The sequence below is a fragment of the Arachis ipaensis genome, chromosome B09 (assembly GCF_000816755.2).
Source record: "Arachis ipaensis cultivar K30076 chromosome B09, Araip1.1, whole genome shotgun sequence".
NCBI lineage: Eukaryota > Viridiplantae > Streptophyta > Magnoliopsida > Fabales > Fabaceae > Arachis > Arachis ipaensis.
The window spans coordinates 136,363,094-136,374,139 of NC_029793.2; positions in this window are offsets into that span (position 1 = coordinate 136,363,094).

Below are 11,046 nucleotides of genomic sequence, written 5' to 3' on the forward strand. Positions count from 1 at the left end.
CTTATTATAATAAATACATGAGTTGTTTGACTTATTTTTAATATATTTTAACTAATCAAAAGTTAGAAAAAAAACCAAAATTTTAATTTGAAACTGTGATACCGAAATTTTTTACATATCTTCGTCTTTTTTTTTTATTTTATCTTCTTTGATTTTTTTCTCCTAATTCTTCTCCTCCTCCTTCATATTTTTTTATTGATACAACTTTTTTTGTATCTTATATTTTATTTAAAAGTAAAAAATTTTATCTACATAAATTTATTTTAATGTTGAATTGTAATTATTGTATATTCTTAAGTCATAAATGACGTATTATCTTATAATATGGCATGACGTGGAGATCAATTCAAATTTTATGTTTTATCGTGATAAAATTTTTATATTTTAATATAACAAATTTTATTATTATCTTAGAATTCTTCATATCCCTAGACATTTCTGCCATCTGTACCACAACAGAAAATGTGGAAATAAAATATGATCGATTCATAAATTCCACATTGATTTCGACTCTATTAAGAATATCCTCAACGATTCTTGTCACCTGATAACGTTCACCACATTGATTAATATGCATCTTAGCCACCATTTTATCTGCATTTTGATCACATCGAACTACATGAGTAATATCTCCATCAAGATTCATATTATCATCTCTATTCCTAAAATTAGTCCCCAAATTTTTTGGGTCTACTTCTATATTTTGACAATCATTTTCACCACAATCGACTATTCGAGCAATCGTTCAACTTGCCTAGCCAAACACTCGAATTTTGTTTCATGATCAACTATCATGGAGTTCAAAATAGTAATCATCTATTGAGTCCATAAATTGACTAAATCATGATGACTCTCATCGATATATTGTCGAACTACTGCCATCAAACCAATATTATTCGATGTCAATCCTACTTGATAATCACGGGCAAATTTAGGATGGTGTATTGGTGGTTGGTTATTAACTTCTCCTTGTGCATTTCCAAACCTAATTGGAGGCACGTAACCACTCATGGATAGGATATAACCAGGAGGAAGACCAAAAGGAGTCTAATTAGTGGTTATAGGCAGTTCTGTTTAGGGATGTCAATGGGGCATGGCGAGGGCGGGGGATGCCTCCCTGCTCCCCATCCCCGCCCCGTTCCCCACCGTGGGGGAATATTGCTCCCCATCCGCATTCCCACGGGGCCCCATTCCCTGCGGAGACCCCATTCCCCATGTACATAATAGTTCTAACTAATTATTAATTTCCATATGAATAGAGCTGCAAGTATCTATCTTATACAAAAACTGCAAGATTTTATACAAAAAGTCTAAATGACACGATGGTGACTTCTTTCGAAATAACGCAATGGGGATGCAACGACGAGCCAAAGGACAAAGTAGTAGACGAGGTGGGAGACGCGGCAACAGAGAGGAGAATGGACACGACGACAGAGTTACGAAAAGGAACGCCACAAAAAGAAATTACGACGCGGTAAGGGTGATGGCACGGTGAGGTGTGATGATGCGGTGAGAAGGGTGACGAGGGGGTGGCTGCAGAGAGGTTGGATGAAGTATGGACTGCCTTAGGAATCTCTGAATTGAAGAAGGGTTATGCAAATAAAGATTAGGAGTTTTGGGTTTCTATAATATGTGTGTGAGAAATGTCTAAAAAACATATATGAAAAATAAACTATTAAGGATAATTCAAGGAATTCATAAATTTCGGGGAATAGCGGGGACGGGGTGGGGATCCCCGCTCAGGTCTCCGCGCCTGTTTCGGGGGAATTTTGTCCCCCATCCCCATTTCCGCGAAAAAAATTCCCCACAATCGGATCCTCATTCGGGGCAGTCCCCGCAGGGATCCCCGTGTCTCGGGAAATTTTGCCATCCCTAGTTCTGTTTGTGTTTGGGAAGTTCATGGGCGTGGATTACGTCCATTATTCTCCATGGGTGGATTATTAACTACTACATTTTTTCCAGGCCCAACTCTTGGGTTCTGAATGCTACCTTCTGTATGCGACGTTAGTTCTGTAGAAGTTTGAGCAACTACTATAGGAATATTATCATTCGTAGATGATCCAACACTAATATTAAAAATATCAACTGCTATATGTATAACTTTTTCACTTCTAAGTCGTGTAAACTAAATCATTACAAAAAAATTTTTGACACACTTTATTTTTAAAACTGTCCCATTAGCTTGTGCCATTTTGTTATGCAGATTTTTAGAAAATTTGAGTTAGTTCGATATCAAATAATCTAGGAGTGAAACCTACTCCTCTCTATGAGTATCAGTTTATTGTGCACAAAAAATTTCGTTTTGAATTGATAAATAGAAAATTTGAAATAAAAAGAAAAAATTTAAAAAGACTAGAAAGAAATAAAATAAAAAAGACATCAAAGATACGAAATAATTGATTTACGAATCAATAAAATGCCTCTAACATGATTAAAGGACATTAAATTCAAGTATAATGTATAACTAGAAAAGAAAGTAAAGAAAGGAAAAGGTTTGCAAATAAAAGTAAATTTACAAGAAAGAATAAAGATTATGTAAAAACAATGAAAGAAATTCTACGAAAAAATAAACTCTGAAAAAGATCAGAAAGTCTTTGGAAATGTAAAATTGTAAGAGTGTTTTTTGAAAATGAGTTTCAACCCTTTTTTTTTGTTTAATTATTCTGATCTTTATAATTTTATAAAATTTTCAATTAGATCTCTATACTTTTTTTCTTTTTAATTGGATCCCTGCACCAATTTTTTTTTTAATTGAGTCCCTATACTTTTTTTTCTTTTATTTGAGTCCCTACATTAATTTTTTTTTAGTTGGGTCCTTATAAAATTAAACCAATTACTACTAAGAGGGACCTAATTGAAAAAAAACATTTGATGCATGAACCCAATTAAAAGGAAAAAAAAGTATAGGAACCTAATTGAAAATTTTGCGAAACTATAGGGACCAACAGAGTAGTTAAACCTTTTTTTTTTACTAAAGATAAAAAAACTCGAACTCTAACCTTTTAGATTTAAGTTATAACTTGTTAGTAAATAAATTCCAACCCTTATACTTTTTAAACTTTATCTATTTATAAACCCTCTTAACCAATTAAATTTCATCACGTACTTTATATGCAAAAAAATTAAGTGTAACCATTCTTGCCATATAAATGATAGAGTAACGGTCTTCAACCGTCTTTATTACTAGCCTTCTCACTGCCTCGATCACAAGATCTTGCCATCGACATGAGTTATCGATCAGACCACTTCGTTCATCGATCCTTTCTTCGATAAATCCAAAACCTGCTCGACATAATTCGAACTAAAAATATTTCCGATATTCATTATGAATTTAAATTATTTTGCATCAACAGGACCAATTTATTTGTACTTTTTAATTCATGGACAAATTTGTTACACGTTTATCTTTAATATGAAATTGACGAAAATGGCAGTTGGATTTATCGACGCTTCCCAATTGTGATGATGATAGATGATGATCGATTTGACAATTCTACATAAAGGCCATCAGTTATTTTGATCGAGTTTTGGGCTTTAATTGACCTCATGTCAATGTTTATATACTTGAAGATCAGATAATGAACCTTCTACGTAAATATGAATCACACTTTATCTTGTAAACAATAAAAACATTTTTAAGGTTTGAAATTTTATATTTATTTTAATCTTTTAGAAAGATTATTCTTTTTTTTTTTCTATTTCATAGCATAATTTTCTTTTATTTGGACTCTAACTGTTTTTGTTTAAGTTTTCATATAGAGGAAATAAAAAAAAAAGTAATTTACTTAACTAAATAATATATACCATACACATACATTAGTTTTGTATACACATTTTGTAGAGCAACATTTCAGCTAAAGTTATTGATTTATATATTTTTAATTAAATAATAAACTATTATAATAAACGTTATAACATGCAATAAATATGAACAAATTTGGGAGTAGTTAAATTTCCTCTTCTCCCAAGACTTGGTTTCGAGTTCTTGTAAAAACAATTAAATTAGATGAATAATTAAAATGATGTATAATAGTATAATAAATTTTTATAAAATATAAAATATGTATTTTTATACACAATAATTAATTAATAAATAATTTTTTAGTATACATATGACAAAGAATAATGCTTTATAACCAAGTTAATTATTCAATCAAGTCTAACTAAGTTGATATAATCTAATTAGTATTTACGCACCACTATCTTTAACTGCCTTTTGACTAAAAATACCACAATATATAATTGTCTTTTGACTACTTCTTTCTATGTGAATTTTATATATATTTTTTTAAATTACTCTTCTTCTCTTCCTCTTCCTCCTCTTTTTTCATATTTCTCTTTGATTATTGTCGATGATACCACAACCACCACGCCACCTCCTCCTCCTCCTCCTCCTCCTCCATTATTATCATCATTATTATCGTTATCGTTATTGTCATCATCTTCGTCTTCTTCTTATATGTATAACATTTCAAATCCAGAATGCCTCAAAATTCCTTAATGATGACGACACAAGCAAACTCAATTCAAAACAAGTTTTGACCAGAAATGCACCGAAATTAAATATAAAATGCACCGAAATTCAAATTCAGAATGCATCGAACTCAAAATTTTTTCTCTTTCTTTTTCTTCATCATTATCATCATTTTCTTCTTTTCTTATTCATCATCTTTTTCTTATTTTATATTCTCATTATTCTTTTGGTTTTATTCTCTTAACAAGAATAAAAACAAAAAAAAATAAAGAAGAAGAAGAAACGCATAATACTGCAAAATAACTAGAAAAAAGAGGAGAAAAAAATGCAATAATAACAACAATAATAAAAGAACACGATAAAAAGAAAATACACAAAGAAAAAGAATAAAGAACACAAAAAAATACGAAAAAAAAAGAAAAAAAAAGAGAAAAATATAGAAACATTCACATAATTAAAATATGTATTTACGCTTTTATTAAAAGAATTGATTTTTTTTAATTTAGACTAATTTAATTAAATTTAGTTATTAACAAAAATTGAATATGTAACATAATTCTATGACAAATGGTATAATAATATGTATAATTTTGGGTGACTCTATCCCACTAATATATATGTATGAGCTTTCGGATTTCAAAGCCACTTTATTTGCTTGGTGATAACTGATAAGATATGAGTATGAGTATCGGATCATGAAGCAGTTGCCTAATTATCAAACATATATATATATATTTTCTTTAGCGTAAAATTTAAACAATCTATCCCTTAAAAAGGCATGAAACCTCTCTTAACTTTTGTGTCTCTCTTTTCTTTCTGATGTTTCTTTTTTTTTTTTAATTTATTTTTTTCTGAAGGCTGCAGTGCTGCCCACACTTGGAAGATGCACGTGACATGAAAGAAGGCACGTGGAATAAAACGACACAGATACATTTTTCGTTTTTGGGAGGGGCTTATAGAGAAATTTTAGAGTTTGCAGCGCGGTTTTTGGGTAACTAGAGAAAAGGAAAAAGAAAAGAAAAGAAAAAACAACATTCAGGAATAATAATAGAGGTTATCGATGCAAATTGAAAGATTGAAAAAACAAAGCGTGTTCATTTTTAAAATCAGAAAATTTTGGAAAATTTTGGAGTGAGAAATTTTTAATAATTGAGTCAGTATAGTATAGTATAGATATTAAATTATTTTTAATACATAAATATTATTATAAATATAAATTATATATTTTATATGAACACTACTATATATACAAGTCTTTTTGACATACAATTCATACAAGTTAACTCTAACTCAACAAAATCCATTTATATAACACGTGCGTAAAAATTACGTTACTCTTTTTTTGTATTCCGCATTCCTTCTCTTCCTTCTTCTTTTCCTTTTTCTTTGTGTTTTTCCTCCTTTTTCTTCGCGTGTTTCATTTTCATCGTCGTTTTTTTATTATTGTTATTATTGTTGTATTTTTTCCTCCTCCTCTTTCTATTGATTTTGTAATATTATATATTTTTTCTTCTTTATTTGATTTTTTTCTCCAAAAAAAAATTATGAGAATAGGAAATAAGAAGATGAAGAAGAAGCAGCAGAAGATGAGGAGGAAGAAGATGAAGAGTTTTGAATTATGCAGAATTTATCAACACACATACACAAAAAATTCTTAAACAATGCATTCAAATATCTTCATATTACACTCAAATATCTTCGTATTACACCTAAATTTGCTGTAAATACAGAAAAATGTTTCATCTAACGCCGTATTTTTTCTTCTTTTTTTCCTTATTTTTTTCTTTCTTTTAGTTGAATGAATGTAAGTTTATCATCTTCTAAGTAATTTTGCAGCATTATATGTTTATTCTTCTTCTTTGTTTGATTTTTTTATTTTTATTCTTGTTAAGAGAGTAAAATAAGAAGAAACTTGAGAAGGTAAAACAAATAGAAAAAGATGAATAAGAAAAAAAGAAGAAGAATATAATGATGATGATGAAAAAAAGAAGAAGAAGCAGCAGCAGTTGAGGAGGAGGAAGAGGAAGAGTTTTAAATTATGCAGAACTTATTAGCACACATACACCGAAAATTCTTAAACAATACACTCAAATATATTCGTGTTACATCTAAATATTTTTGTGTTACACCCAAATATATTCATGTTACATCCAAATTTGTTGCAAATACAAAAAAAAATATTTTTTCTAATGCTGCATTTTTTTTTCTTCTTCTTCTTTTTCCTTATTTATTTATTTCTTTTAGTTGAATCAATGTAATTCCATCCTCTTCCAAGTAATTTTGTACCATTATGTGTTTCTTCTTCTTCTTTGTTTGATTTTTTTATTTTTATTCTTGTTAAAAGAGTAAAATAAGAAGAAACTTGAGAAGGTAAAACAAAAAGAAAAAGATGAATAAGAAAAAAAAGAGGAAGATGGTGATGATGATGAAAAAAGGAAGAAGCAGCAGCAGAAGTTGAGGAGGAGGAAGATGAAGAGTTTTGAATTATGTAAAACTTATTAGCATACATACACCGAAAATTCTTAAACAATACACTCAAATATCTTTGTGTTACACCCAAATTTGCTGCAAATACAGAAAAATGTTTCTTCTAATGCTACATTTTTTTCTTCTTTTTTCCTTATTTATTTCTTTCTTTTAGTTGAATGAATGTAAGTTCATCGTTTTTCAAGTAATTTTGTACTATTATGTGTTTCTTCTTTTTCTTTGTTTGATTTTTTTGTTTTTATTCTTGTTAAGAGAGTAAAACAAGAAGAAACTTGAGAAGATAAAACAAGAAAAAAAAGATGAATAAAAAAAAGAAGGTGATGATGATGATGATGATAAAAAAGAAGAAGAAGTAATAGAAGATGAGGAGGATGGAGAAAAAGAGTTTTGAATTATTCAGAACTTATCAACACACATACACAAAATTCTTAAACAATACACTCAAATATTTTCGTGTTACATCCAAATTTGCTGCAAATACAGAAAAATGTTTTCTTTAATGCAAAATTTTTACATTACATTCAATTCAAACCATCAACGATGAACAACAATTTTCACAAACAAAAACATTATTCACCTACAGAATCATAAACTACTAACGAAAACATTAACTAGAATTGAACCACACCTCAGCCATTTAATTGGATTCAAAATAATAATCAATTTCGTTATGGTTCATTTGACAATTTGAACTTGAATTATTCATTATCTTCAATAAGAGATAACTGATGATGGAGGAGAAGAAGAAAAAAGAAGGAGAAGAAGAAATTCCAATAAAAAAAGAAGGAGGAAGAGGAGGAGGTGGTGGTTGTGTTGGTAACGACGATAACAAAAGAAAAGAAGAAGAAGAAGAAAAACGTCACGGCACAAAGAAAAACGTGCGCGCATAAATATAAATGACTTGTATAGACTTGTATCGAAAAATGACTTGTATCTGGAGAATAATACATTTTGTATATATAAATTTTTATAATACAAATTAATCCGTTTGCTATAACTCAGCCTAGGTAAAATTATAAATCAAAATCTGCTTAAAACTAAATAAACACGTGCTACATTAGGAGTACGTGTTTGGATCTCACATCACTAAAGAGAAGTTACCACATAAATAGGCTAACATCTTCAACAACTCTACAATATTCATTCTTACTAACTACGCAAGAGGTACGTTATTCATTCTGAACAACTTTACATTTATGTTCTACTCTTACTAACTTGAGCGTTTGAGTGCATTTGTAGGTACCCCCGCTGCCGTTCTTGAAGAAAACCGGTATATCATTCTTTTTGTCCAAGAAAAAACGAGTCTGAGCATCAGAAAAATGAACTATACCTTAGAATCGGTTATTCACGCAGGAACATTTGGTGCCCACCGTGGGGCCGAGTTTACTTAACTCCACTATCATCTTTTTTATCCAATTACCTACTTTCTTTTACAGGTTTCAATCAATGACAAAAAAGCAAAATAATTTACCTCCTCAACTCCCTATTATAGCCAAAGTATTGATGATCAAGGGATCATTGAAGGCAGATATTCGAAAGTTAACCGAACTTTTGAACCAAAAAAAACAATGTCATGAAAAGGATCAGAGAAATCCTGGTAATGCGACAGCGGTGATGACCACACTTTGAGAATAATGACTGTGGTAATAGTCACTCCAAAACCCATCAAGAGGAAACAAATTATGCCAAATGCTCTGGTAATATTATCTAACGGTACACACTTTTAATTACATATATGCATTTTTAGTTTTCATGTTTTTGTTAGAAATTTTTAATTAGCACAATTATGCTAGCATTTGATCAAATAAATTGATTTTATTATTTCTGATATATAACAAAGAGTTGACTCATATATGAATCTAAGCCAACTTACAACAAAATTTTCTCGTTCTTGTTTACATTGTCATTGCTATAATTATTATTTTTCTTTTCAAACCACGTTTTGATTGCTCAGTATTTAATTCATGCTATTTTATTCAAGTTTTTTTCCTTTCATTTTTTTTCAATTATTTTGCTCCCATAATAAAGGGATTTAGTTTTAGTTTTAACTGACGAATTCAAAATATGAATTTACAATACAAGAAGAAAAAGAACCCAAAAATTAAATTGAACGACAATTGAGAGACGAATAATCTCAACATATAAAATTGACAAGTCCTATACCATGGAGAAACAATCCATACACATGACCTAACTTGCTTATATAATTTCTTTACTTTAATTTTCAATACGATATGGCTTCTTATAAAGTAAACACTAACGACTTTACTTTTACGTATCTTAACATTTTATATACCAATATGCTATACCTCATCATGAATTACCAGTGTGTATCTCATTTTCGATTGACTTTTCTTAAGCATATCTAACACTGTTGTTTTTAGTATACATTTGTGCACGGAATTCTATTTACCGGACAACACAATCACACCGATCAAAAGAAAATCAGGCAATGCTATAGACCATCTCACCAAAACAACTCCGTAGCAACACCGCCAGACGGACTATAACTTGGACAACTTACACCTAGCATAAGCCCACTTTTCAAATCAACATATAAGACTAGTCTAAGAGTGCATTACAGATAAATTCATAAGTCGAAACACGGTGATATTCTACTCTTCCATTAATAATTTTTATTCATCTACTTCCAATCTTATTTATTAAATTTTATTCATTATTATTCATTGATCTATAAGTATTTTATACATAATCGATCAAAATAAATGGCCCTACCACAAATCTTCAAAATCACATATATTCAACTCACCGAATCTCCGATCGAGATATACTCTTTATAAAGCACTAAGATTATCAAGTCATTTACCATCAATTTTTTTCATACCAACAAAAAATTACACTTCAAACAGTAAGATCCCAAAACCAAAATACAAATCAATCAATTAATCAATCCAAAAAAAAAAAGACATTTCAGTATTTTACCAATCCAAAAACAAATTCAATTAGCAATTATTTCAATTAAAAATTATCGTTACTTGATATATGGGTGATTGGCTCATCCTTTTTATTTTTTTATTTTACAATAATTTATACATATTTACTTTAATTTCAACACAATTTATTTATGTTATAACATCTTTATTATTTACTCAATATTCAATAATTAATTGCTTTGAGCAAGAAATTCGTCAATAAGTTGTTGTGGGCTAAAAGACAATTGATCATTATATCGATCATACAATTACAATCAATTTCATCAACGAATACATATTTTCGAATTTTTTAATTCACGTTAATCAAATACTATATGCATGCCATGAAAAATTGTTCTCGACCCCCACACAATTATATTGATCGAACAACTCTTACCATTCAATTGGTTTTTGAATAAATGTCGATTAACTGACTAAGTCTGGGGGCTACCACTCATTGCATAGCCGATTTATAGATAGACATAATAATCTCACTTTCTAATCTTTTTTATCCATCTTTATTTATTTGTTTATCTATTTCATCTATTCGATCGTTCACAATCTTTTAATATAACTTTTTTCAGTATCAATTTTTTTTCTTTTTTCTTTCTTTTCAATCTAACAAGTTGAGCTTGGAGGCTGTTATAATCACAATTCCAATTTATAAGTCGGAAGCTCAACCTGTTTAATTAAAAACTTTCACAGGTCAAGCTCAGGGGCTATGATCCGTTGGCTATACCGAAATCTGCTCAAAACTAAATAAACACTGCTACATCAGGAGTACGTGTTTTGCTTTCCTAACGAGCACATCACTAAAGAGCAGTTACCACATAAATAGGCTAACATCTTCAACAATTCTACAATATTAGGCCCACTAAATAACTGTCTGCAACACAATAATTTTATAAATACAAAACTTTAACTATGTAAGAGGTACTCATATTTGTCTTCTACTCTTACTAACTTGAGCGTTGAAGTATTTTTGCAGGTGTCCACAGCCCTTGAAAAAAACCGACGTATCATCCTTCTTATTCAAGGAAAAGCGAGCCCAAACATCAGGAACATGAGTTATACCTTAAAATCGATTATTTACGCAGGAACACAAATATAAATTATTATTAATTAAATATTAATTTAAATTAATAATAGTTA